Raw genomic sequence first — 16,100 nt, forward strand, 5'->3', positions numbered from 1 at the left:
CCCAGCACCAACCCTAGCAGGCGGCAGCGACAGGCACTCCCACTGCTGCAGTGCGCCCTGAGAGGGGAGGGCGCAGGCCTGGCGCATGGCTGGGCTCAGTGACACGGGCACCTGCCCATGTGTGCCAGCAGCAAGGGGCACAGGTTCCCGGTGCTGCCTCTGGTCAAGGGGTCCCAGGGAGGGAGGTCTGGCTGATGTGTCCAGGTGCTAAAGGAAGGTAGCAACGTGACTTGAGCAGGCACAGGTGACAGCCACACAAATGAGGTCTCTGAGCCTCGGAGATGAACAAGACAGGGACACTGTATAAAAGATGTGGTGCTCTGCCCTGGTCCGCAGCTCGGGACATAGCCAGGACAGGGACATGCTTGAACCCAGATGCCAAGTCTAAAATTCCTTAAATTGAGCAACTCAGTCCCAAGGATGAGCCATCCAACCTGCTAACATGCACAGTGCCATCTGGCACCAGGCTCCGCGCCCTTCTCGCCGGAAGATTTCTAATAACCTACAGGGGTAGGGATAGAAGGGCAGGGCCATCTCAGCAAGATGCAGAGAGGAACCAGAGGACACTTTACCCAGTAGGGCACCCAGATGCTGTGGAGGGAGCAGCCTCCCTGGGGGCTGAGTGTGGAAGAGAGAAGAGGGAAGCAACAAAGGTGCACTGTAGAGAATACTCAAGCCAAGCGCCCTGCTTCTCTCCTGGGAGCCTTTTGTGACCATGAAGGCAAGTTTTAAGTTTGGAGATGAGAAACTGGAGACCCAGGAAGGGTGAAGAGTGAAGGGCTGGGGGCCTCAGCTGGTGCTGGACTTGTGCTCATGTGGATGCCACACTCAGGCTGGCCTGGAGAGAGCTTTCAGGGTGGAGCACCTCCCATGGCAGCTCGTGATGGCTGCATCACAGAATGGAACAAGAAGGTGAGCAGGACGACATTCACCACGGGAGCCTGGTGACTGCAACTCCTGCTCACGACAGAGCTGGGGTCATGCAATTAGATAAAATATTAATCCAGTACATCACGGGCTGAAAGCTACGCCAGTCAAACCCACATTATGAAGCACTTTATTCTGTCGTTCCTGAGACAAACAACATTTCTAGTGTTAGGGATATTTGAAGCAAAAAATCGAAGTATTCTTTATGTTCTTTGACTAGAATCAAATACAATGTATGTTTTTTCTTTTCTTTTCTTTTCTTTTTTTTTTTTTTAAGACGGAGTCTCACTCTGTCGCCCAGGCTGGAATGCAGTGGCGCAATCTCGGCTCACTGCAAGCTCTGCCTCCCAGGTTCACGCCATTCTCCTGCCTCAGTCTCCTGAGTAGCTGGGACTACAGGTGCATACCATCACGCCCGGCTAATTTTTTGTATTTTTAGTAGAGACGGGGTTTCACCGTGTTAGCCAGGATGGTCTCAATCTCCTGACCTCGTGATCCACCTGCCTCAGCCTCCCAAAGTGCTGGTATTATAGGTGTGAGCCACCACACCCGGCCTTTTTTTTTTTTTTTTTTAACATGGAGTCTCGCTCTGTCGCCCAGGCTGGAATGCATGGCTTGATCTCCGCTCACTGCAACCTCTGCCTCCCGGATTCCAGCGATCCTCCTGCCTCCGCCTCCTGAGTAGCTGGGATTACAGGCACCCACCACTACGCCCGGCTAATTTTTGTATTTTTATTAGAGACATGTTTCCACCATGTTGGCCAGGCTGGTCTCAAACTCCTAACCTCGTGATCCGCCCACCCTGGCTTCCCAAAGTGCTGGGATTACAGGCATGAGCCACCGTACCCGGCACAATGTATGTATTTTAAGAACTTCTATAAACTCTACAGTATGTTTCACAATTTTCAGACATGTTTATAGATTCAGAATATATGAGTTACTTGGCTTAACGAATAGGGTTTCTTAGAATCCTCTAAGATCTAGTGGCTGAGTGGAGACCACTCTGGCCTGTAAACTGTCCAGGGAAGTAATGAGCCCTGAAGGTAATTGTCTTAAAGCAATGGTAATATTAAGAGAAACACTCAAACTGGAAAGAAGCATTTCTTCTATGATTAAAGATTTCACAAAAAATTAAGGTTTTTAATTATGCAAAGAAGCTAATGGTTTCAAACACCTGCATTCACCACCCACACGAACAATGTGGTGCAGCATTTATTCCATTTCCATCTAAAAGGTGTCAGCTCAGCCAGCGGCTGACTGGTCTAAAGATCATCGCAGCTGGCCAGACCCCAGAGTGCACTGACAGGTCAACCTGATTTACAAAAAAAGCAAGAGTAAGTGTCTATTTTTAAAAGCCTATTTACAGGTCATTTTCTCTTTACAAAAAAAGTCAGTGATGCCCCCACTTCATGAGTTTTAGCTGAATGGAAACCGGCCGACCCACGATCAAGCTCACCGCATCTTAGTGTCAATTTAAGCATTCACTTACTTTAGCCCACAAACATGCCATATAGTCATTCTACATTGGCACACTGCCCCTCAATCACCCTCACCACAGCCGAAAAGTGGACACACCTGCTGGGTCAGGAGCTGTGTCCAGGACACATGGAGACCTGCCTGCTCTTAGTCCCACCAAGGGCAGTCCACAGAGAATGGAGCCACGATAAGAGGCCTGGTGTCCTCCCTGTGAGCCTGACCCTCACCCTGGGAGCCACCCAGGCTGCGGCATCTCCATCCACACCCACCCGGGACGAGCCCTGGAGTGGTGCTGGCTCCTCTGCCCCACAGACCCAGTTGAGGCTCCCTCCCCGCCCCTGCCAGGAAGCAGTGACCACACCGCCTTCCCTCCCATTCCTCTCCAGCCCCTGTGCCTTCTCCCACCCATGCTTTCAACCACCCCCATGGTATAGCTGCATGAGTATCTCGAAACTCCAAATCTGGTCTTGACATGCCTCTGCCAAAAAGCCTTCAACAGCTCTTTGCTGCCTTTTGCTTAAAATCCCAACCCTTTACCCCCACAATGCTGTCTGATCCACCTCCCACCCACACCCATCACCCTGGCCCCTGAGCCCTACCCTCCGCTTGCCCTCCACACTCAGCCCCCAAGGAGGCTGCACCCTCCACAGCAGCAGGGCCCTTCTGGGTAAAGCGTCCCCTGGTCTCCTGGAAAAAAAGGAGGCTGCTTCCTCCTCTTGAGCTCCCCGGCACCTCGTGCAAGACTTATTCATGTTCCTCTGCAAACATTTCCTAACTACTTGCTACGTGCCACACGCCGTGCTAAGTGCCAGCAGAGCAAAGTGGGGCTGGTTCCACCCTATGGAACGCTTCCAGTGGGCAAGACATCAATGTCCCACGGCATGTGCTTGCGTATGTGTGATGACACACTGTGACAAGTCCTGAGTAGGAACACACAGGGTGCCAAGAGAACTACAGGAGACAAGCTGGCCTGGTGAGGAGGCTAAGTTGGACCTGAAGGGTGAGGTGTCAGAAATGCACAAGTACACTTTAACTGGACTACTGCAGCAAATTTCCACCCAAGAGGGCAAAGCAGCATGCAACTTGACTGATCAGAGCTCCTGAAAGTTGTTTGACCTGCTCACCCAGGGAGTCCTTCTAAGAACAACAAGCCACTCTCCTGGGCAAGCCGCTCCCTCAGCAAACCACCATCAGGCTGGCTTCACGCCCTCTGCTGCGTCCACTGATCTTAAAGTCTTATTACACATTGTAAACATGTCCCAGTCCAAATCAGACCAGCCACCCACACTGAAAGATCTGCCTTAAACCAAACTCCCAGACCTTACGAATGCCAACCCTTGGTCTCCACTTCCACACACGCGCAGGACTCGGCCGGGCGGCACTGTTCCTCCCAGCAGCGGGCAATTTCCACAGCTTCGCGTGGTGGATGGGCCATCAGGGAGGACTCTTCAGGAATTTGGCACCAACAACATTAGCTTCCCAGGCAGACAGAACAGCAGGCAAGACAGAGCCCAATGTGTCTGGGATCAGAAGGAAAGGGGATGTGGCCGAGGTGATGATGGCAGAGGCAACCCTGAGCTCTGGCTGGAGATGTTGGTACCGGCCAGGCCCCTGTTCCCACATGATGGGCCACCCCCACATCACTGTGTCAGGATCAGAATGCCCCAGACCATGGGAAGGAAGCGAGGGCAGCCTGGAAGCAGCAGACAGGGAGGGGACCAATTCCCCACCATCCCATGGCTCCTCCTCAGGGCTCCTGGGACCTGCCTGGAGGCTGTGGCTGCTTTGTCCCTGGGTGTCCTCAGTACCCTCTTTGTCATTTCAGCCCCAATACCTGTCTAACCACTCTGCGTCCAGCTTTCCTGCCTGGGCCCTAACCCCCTCCCACACTCCCATCCCAGCCCATACTGTTAAACTTCAGCTTCTGATCTAAGTGAAAGGGAAGCCCAGCAACTCCAGGCCCCACTGTGTGGACAGAGGACTAGAGGCTGGCAAGAGGGGCTCACGGCCACGCCTACCTTTGACAGTCCCTCACCAGGCACCCATCCCATGGCTGTGTTTACACATTTCTCTTCCCCATCAGACTGTAAGGCTCTGTTATTTAACATGCCTGAAATCTTGCACAGTTTATGGATGTGTAGACCAGCAATGGCCAGGCTGGTGAGTTCAGCATGTTCCTGATCACCCCTACCCATCATCAGCACCCAGTGAGCTGGGGCTTTTTCCTTCCCTTTTCCCCTGGCCCAGGCCACATCTTCAGGCCGGAGACATGGTTTACTGCGCCGTACGGCCCAGGTCAAGGTCACTGGCCAAAGCACTGGGAGGGGCTCAGTGGGTCGGCTCTGGGCACCACGGCTGCCACGAGGGTGGTAGGGGCTGCTGGAGCCCCCCACTCCAGCCCCACTGGCCCGCCTGTCAGAAGAGGAGGGAGCTACCTGCTCTTTCCAAGCTTGCCAGGCTCCAAGAGTCCTCTGTTAAACATGGCAGCTTTGCAGGAAGAATACGGACCTCATTAGTTAAAATGCAGTAGAATAGAAAAAATTGTAAGAAAACCATGCAGCAGCAGCAACATCTCAAAAGAGTGAGATGGTCAGCAGCAAGGAGGGGGAGGGGTGGGCGCCATCTGAAACCATGCATAAAAATAAACCATCTGCCTGGCCGGGGTCCTCTTCCTCTACTTGCTAGAAACACAGAGTTCAAGGTAAAAATGGAAAAGACAATGAGTTTCACTTCCACAGGCCCCAACAGCTAGCAAAGAATCAGACCTACTCACCCTGAGCTGTCAGGACACATGCAAGGGGAGGGGAGGGTTCCTGGGGTTCATAACTGCATCTGTCCCAGAGAGGGATCAGCACCAGACAGTGTCTGGCATGGCTGCAGCCCTCCCCATCGTTCTCACCATTTCCCAGCGAGGAAACACCAGACCCGGGCAGATGTGAGTCAATGCTGGGGACCCTGATTCACGCATGTGCCAGTGTCATCTGCAAACCTGGGCCCCGGGCCTGGGCTGGGACAAGCCTGTCATCACACAGCCTGTGAGACTTTAAGGGCCTTCACTGGGGCTAGAGCAACCTCGGATGCCCACCAGGACCGTGCTCAGCAGCAGGAGGGCCCCCTGCACCCCTACAGCATGCCTGCACAGCCTCTGCCTGACCTGGGACTGAAGCCGCCCAGGAGGAAGGCGCCTCTTCTCCCCAGGAGGTGACTCACAGTCCAGAGCCCAGCCCCATCAGGTCCCCTAGGGACTTCTCCACAGCTTCAAGAGTGAGACTTCCCTGTCAGTGGCAGGATTATGACCACCCACACTACCCCGCTGGACGGAGGCCGGGTCGCGAGGTGCTCTGGAGAAGAACGGATGCCAATGCTCAACTGGACACACACTCCAGCCACAAGCCATGTATGAGCTGAACAAGGAGCTTAAACAGGGCCACCAGGATGCCCATGGGCCCAGTCTCCAGCCACCTTCCCACGGGGCCTGGCTGCCCTGTCCACCTTCTCACTGACCTCGAAGTGGGTGTACCACGGTCCTGTTGTCCCTGCAGAGTGGAGCCTTCAGCTGTCTGACAGAAAATGAGCCCTCCCAGTAAAGCGCAGCGTGGACTCCACCCATCCATAATAGCCACCCGGGAAGCAGGTCCGGCCAGCAGCCGCCGCCAGAGGAGGATCTGCCTGGGGTAGGCGGGTGGCAGACGGCCCTGGCCCTGCAGCGCCTCAGCTGCACCCCACCCCATGCCTGCCTCCGAGCTGGTGGCCAGGACCTGGCTGCCTCCTGTCCTGGCTGTGAGTCCTCTATGGTCTGGCACCTGAAACTCTCTACCCTCCCTCCACAGCATGGGTGGGGCTGGGGTCACCAGTGGGTAACTGCAGGCCCTGACCTCCTGGGCTCCCCGCATAGGTGTGGCCTGCCCTGCTAGAGCAGTGCCACAGAAGATGGGGCACAGAGAGCGTTTGGAGACTGCGAGGTGCCAGCTGCCAGAGATGCCTGGGCATGGGCATCCTCAGGGGCCCAGAGTCAGGCAGCCCTGGGCCAGGCACAGGCACCTAAGCTGCAGTGACACGGTCACCCCACTGCATGCCCATGCATCCTCCCACCATGGGCAGAGTCAGGGCACTCATGCCCAAAGGAAATCCAAGCAGTGGGTGGGTCCCTGACACGAAGGGTTCTCTTTTCACTGCTCCCCCCATAATAAACCTGCTTTACATTTATTGTCCTGGACACCTTGCCTTTTAGAAATTATACCTACCTACCATAGACATAATTCTGCGTCCACCTGGTGGTCTCTGTTTTCCTGCTTCACCTTGGCCTCCCTCCCCACCTCCATGGCCTCCTCCCTGGCTGCCCCTCTAGCACAGCTACAGTGTACCCGCCCTTATCATGCTCTGCCCAGGAGTCATAAGGAGAAACACAGGCAAACACATACAGGCATACACAGGAGCACTCCTGCCATCATGGCTCACAAAGCACGTCATCACACACACAGCACACGAGGGGACTCCTCCCAGCTATCAGCACTTGCTCTGCAGCCGCTACTGACGGGATGTGGGCACGTGAAGAGACAAGCAGGCCAGCGAGTGGGATGGAGGATCCCCAGATGGAACCCAGTTTACATGAGACCCTAACAGACCACAGAGCTGTCATTCAATTCATTGGTCAAAGGACGGATTATTGACTAATTAGTGCTGGCACACTGGAAGGAAACAAAATTGCCCTCCCCCACCCCAAGCATATTATTTCATGTTAAAAGCATTCTAGACACGTTCAAGAGTTTAATTCAAACACACAAAACAAGAAAACTCCTGCCAGAAAATCCTCAGACAACCCATGTAATCTTCTTAACAAACGCTGGTACCCACGAGCCCTAAGAGAAAAGAGAGACATATTCGACCATAAAATGAGTTAATCTGGACAGCAAATGATACATTAATAAAAGAAACTGGCAAAGAAAAGAATTAGGAATAAATGTTTTCCAAGCAGAAGAAAGAAGATCAATATCTATAACAAATCCAGAGCTCCTATAGATTGGCAAAAGAGGGCTAAACATCCCGACAGAACAGGGCCACAACACACAACAGGCGATTCACAGAAGATCCAAACGGCCACAGAACATCCAACAAGGACGCAACACTCACCAGGATCTGGGGCGACGCCATCAAGGCCACAAAGCTGTCACTCTGCCCCTGAAGACTGACAAGTCAGTTTATAGTGTTTCATGCCACCGCTGAGAGAAGGTGCTGGAACAGGGAGCTCCCTGTGCTCACAGGGAAAGGATGAACCGTTGGATCTTTTCAGAAACGGATCTTGCAAGATCTATTACAAGGAAGAGACAAACACTCTTTGGACCGTGAGTGCCGCTCCCTGAAACCCATGCACTGAATGACAGCTCCAGAGCATGGCCAGGGTATTCACGGAAGCACTGTTTACACTGCCTGTATGGTTTTCAGGCGGCAGCTCTCACCAGTGACCACAAACTGGGTGGCTTACAACAACAGAAGTGTATTCCCTCACAGTTCTGCAGGACAGAATTCTGAGATCAGTTTCACTGACGAAAATCAGGGTGTCAGCAGGGCCATGCTCGCTCTGGAGGCCCCAGGGGAGACTCCCTTCCTGGCCTCTTCCAGCTTCTGGTGGCAGCAGCGTTCCTTGCTTTGTGGTTCTTTGGTTAGTCAGGGTTCTCCAGAGAAGCAGAACCAATAGGATGTGCACAGGGAGAGAGAGAGATTTATTATGTGCTCAGCTCACGTGATTATGGATCTGTCATCCACAAGCTGGAGACCCTGTGAAGCTTCCATTCACAGGCAGTCAGATAGCTGAAGTCCCCTCTGACTTGGGAAGCCAGGTCTTTTTGTTCTATTAAGGCCTTCGACAGATTGGGTGAGGCCGACTCACTCTGGGGAGGGCCACCTCCTACCCCACCTTCTACTTTGCACGCCATACCCAGGCCTCAGGCGGGTTCCCTACCCATGCTCCCAGCCTCTGCGTCCACCTCAGAGGTCTCTGCAGGCTCAGCTGGAGGTGCCATGCAGGACAAGCACTGCACCCTCAGCAGGAGATGAGACGAGACCCTCATGTCCTGGACCCCCTCCCTTCCAAGCCCTGCCATGTGTTCTATCCCTGCGGGTCTGTCCATCCTGCTTCCCAGGCAACAGCTTTCCTTAGTCTATGGATTCTCATGTCAACCTCACCCAGGAACACCCACACAGACACCCAGAATAGCACCTGACCACTTACCTGGGCACCCGAGGCCCAGGCCAATTGGCAGATAAAATCCATCCCACACCCACCACTACTCTAGCCTCTGTTCCCTCTGTGCCCAATCTCCCTCTGCTGCCTCTGAGAAGAACACTTGTGAGTGCATTTGGGGCCCACCAGATAGTCCAGAATCATCTCCCCACCTCAAGATCCTCAACTTAGTCCCAGCTGCAGACTCTAACTCTATATAAAGTCACCCTCTCAGGCTCCAACGGTTAGAACCTGGTATTTTCGGGGGCCATCATTTGGCCTACCACAAGGGGCAAAACCAAAGAACAAAAAAACCCTGAGACTGACTGACTGGCTCTGAACAGGGCCTGCTCCAAGGCCATGACCGCACCCAGCCCAACATGGGCTAAAGAAAACAAGACACACTATCCCGTCTCCATGATAAGCACCACGGGGCCTCTCTCAGGCCACCAAGGAGGGCAGAGAGGGGAGGCTGCCTCCCAGGACTTCTCCAGGGCTCCGAGGCTCCCTGCACAAACGATCAGCCGCTTCCCGCTTCCCCTCAGCAGGGGTGTGGGCCATCCTGGACCCTGGCGGCCACACCTTCTAAAACAAGGCAGCAGCAGGAGGAGACTGAGGCATGAAAGGGGGGTTATGTGCCAGGCACACTGGCAGGGGAGGAAAGTGACTCCCCTCAGGACGTGCTTTCCACTCCCCACGCCACACTGCACCCAGGCCTCAGGCGGGCTCCCTGCCCACACTGTGTCCAGCTCAGAGGACTCGAAGTCTCAGCTGGGTGTGCCCCTGTGGGATAGGTGCTGCCCCCAAAGACTGCAGGAGATAAGAGGAGACCCTCAATTCCCCAGATGCCTTCCCTTCCAAACCCTGCCATGTGTCCTATTCCTTGTGGGTCTGTCCATCTCATCTCCCAGGCCCAGACCATCTCTCCCACAGCAGCCCGCCAGCCAGTCCGAACCCCGACCCTCCCTCACACGCTGCCTGTCTGTCCTCGATGGAGGCACCCAAAGGTTGGTCTCTCCTTGTGACCCTTGCAGGCCAGCATGGAGCAGGAGCAGGTTCAGACATGTCTCTACCTGACAGCGAAGGAGCAAGGGCATTCTGAGGGGGCCTGCCCTGGGAGACCTCCATATCCCCGGCTCCAGTCAGGACTAACCCTTGGGCTAGTCCTCAGATGTTTCCTCAACTCCAGGCTTAGGTACCCCACAGCCTCCTCCCCACTAATAAGCACCTCAAGCTTCCGGTGTCCCCAAACCACGCTCCTCACCTCCCCAAAGCTGAGATGCCTCCGAGACAGCCCAGGTGGAAGCCCACTTGGAGCCTAAGTCTTTCCAATGGCTCAGGCCAAAATCCAGGGTGTTCTGTGCTTCCCGACCCCCACCATGACCCACCCCAGATCCAAGCTGGCAGCAAGTCCTCTGGGTCCACCTTCAAATAAGCGCTGAAGGGAGCCACTCCTCATCAACACTGCTGCACCATGCCCACACCAGCACCACTCTCCCAGACTACCTCACAGCCTCCTAACCGGGTGCCCGGCACCCCCACAATGGCCCATTTTCCCCAGGAGGCAGGGGTCTTCCCCAACCCCTCAAACTCCCCCACCCACCACCTCCTCTCCTGCCCCTGCCCTTCCTGACTCTGCCTCGGCCCACTGCCCCCCACCACCACTTCAGTGCTCCCTGGACACCCAAGACTCGCTCCCATCTGTCTCGGGGCCTTTGCTGCTTTGTTCCCCATGCATACAGTGCTCCTCCCCAGGCACAGGCATGGCGCCAGCCTTGGCTCCATCAATGAGCCCAGCTCCCCTTGTAGAACCCGTCTCATCTCCTTCTCTGCTTTATGTATTTATTTATTTGTATTTTATTTTTATGTACTTATTTGCATAGGGTCTTGCTCTGTCACCCACGCTGGGGTACAGTGGTGTGATCATAGCTCACTGCAGCCTTGAATACCTGGTCTTAAGTCACGCTCCCACCTCAGCCTCCTGAGCAGCTGGGACTACAGGTGCATTTCACCATGCCTGGCTGATTTTCTATATTTTTATAGAGATGAGGGTCTCACTATGTTGCCCAGGCTGGTCTCAAACTCCTGGCCTCAAGTGATACTCCCATCTCGGCCTATCAAAGTGCTGGGATTTACAAGAGTAAGCCATTGCCCCTGGCATCTTTTTCTGCTTTATTTCTCCCCCTTGTAACTCCAATCGTACCTGACCTATTGATCTCCTTTGGGGTCTGTCTGCCCCAACAGTAAATACTATTTCCTCTGCTGATGCCCCACTGCCCAGGCATAAGGGACCCAGGGCAGGAGCTCAGTGAACTGTGCATGACAGGCCATGGAGGACCCACCCTCCCCTGGGCGATGTGGGATAGAGACAGGGAGGCAAGGTATGCCTACCCAGACCAGCCGGGCTGCCCCAGCACCAGGAACAGGCTGCTGTGGGGGCCACAGCCCCCCTACACTCTGAGGAACAGCGATCCACACAACAGCAGCAGAGAAGGCGTAAAACCACGAGGCCTCTGCACATAGATGAGAATGTGTCAGACGCACCCAGAAAGCTATTCAATGAAAGGGCTTGTTTCACGGGCTTCACTGGCGGGCATGACAGCATCGCCCACATGTTCACTCTGCAAAGAAAAATGGGCCATTTTGAGGGATATAAATAGCCCGGCCAGATGTGGAAGTGCCTGAGGGGCTTTTCCCAGGACTCCAGCGTGTGTCCTGCAGCTGCATAGATAGCAGCCCCTCAGTGGGACCCCAGGGGTGGCCAAAGCAAGTGAAGGTCAGGGCCTGAAAGGGTTACGTGGGGACCCTCCTCCCAAGGGAAGGCAGGATGGGGCTCATCACAAACCATCACTGACCTGCAGGCTGAGCACGCCCATTGATGCATTCAGGGTACAGCTGGGACACGGAAAATCAGTGGCAAATACACTGTGTAAGTCTTACCCACAGAAAACAAGGGAGACACAAGCCCGGATAGCACGGGGCCTTTTGGGGAGGGGTATGCTCACTGAAAGCACAGGCCCGGGAGCCCAGCAGATGTACAATCTCAGTGGTGAAACCTGGCTATTTGCTAAGGCCCAGCAGGCTATTTTGTAATTGTCTGCATAAATGCAAAATAATAGCACTTAAAGCTGGCCAAAAACACTCTCAAAGCCTGATACGGTTGTTACAAGTCACTAGCTCCCAACTACAGAGGCGGGGCCTGAGCAGGAGAGGAAGTCAAATCCAAGGGCACCAAAGAGCAGTTTAGATCCTACACCTACTAGGCGAGCCACAGGTATAATTTCAGATGTTCTTAGAAGTCACGCTAAAAGACTAAGTTCACGGCTTTCACTCGCCCTCTCCTCGAGGATCGAGGGAGCTCTGACCACAGCCTGTGGCTGGGAAGGGAGGCAAAGCGGCGGCTCAGGGGAAACGAGGCTGCAGTGGTGGTGGTAGGAAGATGTCAGGCAAGGACGAGCAGCAGGAGCAAACTATCGCCGAGGACCTGGTCGTGACCAACTATAAGATGGGGGGCGACATTGCCAATGGGGTACTTCGGTCCTTGGTGGACGCATCTAGCTCAGGTGTGTCAGTACTGAGCCTGTGTGAGAAAGGTGATGCCGTGATTATGCAAGAAACAGAGAAAATCTTCAAGAAAGAAAAAGAGATGAAGAAATGTATTGCTTTTCCCACCAGCATTTTGGTAAATAACTGTGTATGTCACTTCTCCCCTTTGAAGAGAGACCAGGATTATATTCTCAAGGAAGGTGACTTGGTAAAAATTGACCTTAGGGTCCATGTGAATGGCTTCATCACTAATGTAGCTCATACTTTTGTGACTGATGTAGCTCAGGGGCCCAAGAAACAGGGAGGAAAGCAGATGTTATTAAGGCAGCTCACCGTTGTGCTGAAGCTGCCCTATGCCTGGTCACACCTGGAAATCAGAACACACAAGTGACAGAAGCCTGAAACAAAGTTGCCCACTTATTTAACTGCATGCCAATAGAAGGTATGCTGTCACACCAGCTGAAGCAGCATGTCATCGATGGAGAAAAAACCATTACCCAGAATCCCACAGACCAGCAGAAGAAGGACCATGAAAAAGCTGAATTTGAGGTACATGAAGTATATGCTGTGGATGTTCTCATCAGCTCAGGAGAGGGCAAGACCAAGGATGCAGGAGAGAGAACCACTGTGTACAAATGAGACCCCTCCAAACAGTATGGACTGAAAACGAAAACGTGACGTGCCTTCTTCAGTGAGATGAAAAGGCGTTTTGATGCCATGCCATTTACTTTAAGAGCATGTGAAGATGAGAAGAAGGCTCGGATGGCTGTGGTGGAGTGCGCCAAACATGAAATGCTACAACCATTTAATGTTCTCTATGAGAAGGAGGGTGAATTTGTTGCCCAGTTCAAATTTACAGTTCTGCTCCTGCCCAATGGCCCCATGCAGATAACCAGTGGTCCCTTCTAGCCTGACCTCTATAAGTCTGAGATGAAGGTCCAGGATGCAGAGCTAAAGACCCTCCTCCAGAGTTCTGCAAGTCGAAAAACCCAAAAAAAGAAAAAAAAAAAAAAAAAAAAAAGGCCTCCAAGACTGCAGAGAATGCCACCAGTGGGGAAACATTAGAAGAAAATGAAGCTGGGGACCAAGGTGGGTCCCATCTCCCCAGCTTGCTGCTCCTGCCTCATCCCCTTCCCACCACACCCTAGACTCTGTGAAGTGCAGTTCTTCTCCACCTAGGACTGCCAGCAGAGTGGGGGTGTCCCTGCCGCCACCCCAGTTTTGCAACCCACTCCCTTCCAACAACAACCAGCTCCATCTGACTCTGGTCTTGGGAGGCGAGGCTTCCCAACCACAGAAGACTTTAAATGAACAAAAGAAATTAAATAATAAAATCAGGAGTCAAAATTCATTGCCTTCAAGCCCCTCTTTCTAGCCTTTTCTTCTACTCTCTGCTTGGTCAAGGTTTGTAACCCTACGATAGAACAGGGCTAAATTAGCCACCACCACTGAAAACTCAGCCGAATTTTTTTATACCATTCTGATGTTAGCATTTTTCCATCTATTTGGGGGCTTTTTCCTCTTTTTCCATTCTCCCCAAATATTTTATCTGGCTTCAAAATTAGGAGGATTATTTTTCAGATAGTTTTTATTTGGTGTGGCCGACTCCTCATCTGATTCAGGCTGTCAGTCAGGCCCCTCCCATTTTAGGAGCTGGAGCCTTCACTTATGAAGCAATTCCCATCTATGAAATGGATCCTCATTTGTCAATCTTTCTTCTTCCATTTTCACAAAGCTATAAAGAAATAATCCATCTCAACCTTACCCTTTTCTCTGGAGTCAATGGGGTCTTCCCTCACTCCATCTTACACAAACCTGAGCTGGAAGCTCAACTGGTTTTGTTCCCTGTTTGAAATATTGTGACCTCCCTCCCTTGAAAGAAAAACCAAGAACCAGAGGAGTAGACTGACTGAAGATAAAACTCCTGGCTTTCTGAAGCTATGGACTTGGATTGGATTGCTGGGGCTTTGTAGAGAAAGGTGACAAATTTCAGTACCTCTGGCATGCTGTCCCAGGAAACTAGGGCTCCCACTAACTTATGAGGTTTTTAAACACATTGAAAATGACATGACATTAAAATAAATTTGGATTTACTCATTAAAAAAAAAAGACTAAGTTTGCTTTAGTAATATATTTTATCTAACCCAATACACATCCAAAATACAATCCTTCTGCATGTCATGCACGCAGGTCATGAACAAGGTAGTGCATCTTGCCTTCTGTGTGCAAACTCTTTGTAACTGCTCAAGGCATCTCGGCTCTGATCAGCACACTTCTGGTGCTCTGTATCAGGTGTGGTGTCCAGCTAGGATACTAAGCAGGGATCCTATGTGGCATAAGGAGGCAGTACCACCCACACAGCCACTGATATGAGGAGGTGCTATGGATCTGAGTGTGTTGAGGGTGTGGAAGCTTCTGGTTACTATAAATGAACCCTTGGCCACCGGCCCCTCCTGTGTGCCAGAGGCAGCTGGATGGTGCTAGTACCCTCTATGTCCTGTCCTGGTTTTGTTTTTGTTTTTTTTTTTTTGAGATGGAGTCTCGCTCTGTCACCCAGGCTGGAGTGCAGTGGCGCAATCTCGGCTCACTGCAAGCTCTGCCTCCCAGGTTCACGCCATTCTCCTGCCTCAGCCTCCTAAGCAGCTGGGACTATAGGCGCCCACCACAACGCCTGACTAATTTTTTGTATTTTTAGTAGAGACGAGGTTTCACCATGTTAGCCAGGATGGTCTCAATCTCCTGACCTCGTGATCCGCCAGCCCCGGCCTCCCAAAGTGCTGGGATTACAGGTGTGAGCCACCGCACCCAGCCTTTTCACTCTGTCGCCTAGGCTGGAGTGCAATGGTGCGATCTCGGCTCACTGCAACCTCCGCCTCCTGGCTTCAAGCGATTCTCCTATCTCAGCCTCCAGAGTGGCTGGGATTACAGGCATGAGCCACCACGCCCCGCTAATTTTTGTATTTTGAGTAGAGATGGGGGTTTCACCAATTTGGCCAGATTGGTCTTGAACTCCCCACCTCAGATGATCTACCCACCTCGGCCTCCCAAAGTGCTGGGATTATAGGCGTGAGCCACCACGCCAGGTGTCCCATCCTGTTAAAGCAGCTTTGGGATGCACTGCTTGATCATGCTTCCTCTGAAGTGACCTGCTGCACTGTCTCTAGACTGCATGGCTTATCTCCAAAGCCAGGCTTCAGAGAGGAAAGCTCACATTGTTCATCATTAGTCAGAGTAATGCACAGGACTCTGAGTGCCCATCAGGGATGGGATCTTGGGTGTTTTCCAGGTAACAGCCTCACAGGGCTGCAGCAGAGGACCTGGGACACCCTCCTGGGCCTCCTGAAACATGCAGAAGTAATTACCTCCCCTTTCAGTGTCATTTAATTAAATCTACAGTCTTCCTGCTCTCAGCTCTGTGAGACGTGGAACTGTATCTGCTAAAAATAAAGCCCAGCTCCTATGAACAGGGCTCCATCCCAGTGCAGGTGAGGCAGCCCTGCCTCCAAGCAGTGGTGCACACTCAGACCCTAGGGAGGCTGGGCAGCACCCACACAGTGCACTTTATAAAGACTACAGGGTTGTTGTAAATTAAGAAGGAAGAGCTTAAATGCAGGCGGTATCAAAGCAACAACCAAACTCAAAGGAATTCACTTTCTGCACTCAACTCCCCATAAGCACATGCAAGTGTAAGAGTTTGGGTCTAAGAAATCACACGCAAGACACAGCATTGTATCCTGTGGCTCTCTGGCTCCCCCAGACAGATGTCCAAGCCAACCTGTGCTCCTTCCTCTGAGGACGCAGAGCCCTTTGCTGCCTGTCTTATCCTATGCTTCTAGGGGAAGCTGCTGGAAGGCGATGGCCCCCAGGCCGTGTTCCCAGCCATGTCTAACACGCCTGCAGTAGAGACCCCAGCACCCCAGACCAATCTAAG

At 52.8% G+C, this 16,100-nt stretch overlaps 1 protein-coding gene and 1 pseudogene across 12 annotated transcripts in view; one reads left to right on the forward strand and one right to left on the reverse strand.

Annotated features, from left to right (window-relative positions):
* Positions 1-16,100, reverse strand: part of SEMA4D (semaphorin 4D) — a 137,044-nt gene that overhangs the window by 76,400 nt on the left and 44,544 nt on the right. The window lies entirely within an intron of this gene.
* LOC101130908 (proliferation-associated protein 2G4-like) lies at positions 12,035-13,334 on the forward strand (annotated as a pseudogene).

Source organism: Gorilla gorilla, chromosome 13 (assembly GCF_029281585.2).
Source record: "Gorilla gorilla gorilla isolate KB3781 chromosome 13, NHGRI_mGorGor1-v2.1_pri, whole genome shotgun sequence".
NCBI lineage: Eukaryota > Metazoa > Chordata > Mammalia > Primates > Hominidae > Gorilla > Gorilla gorilla.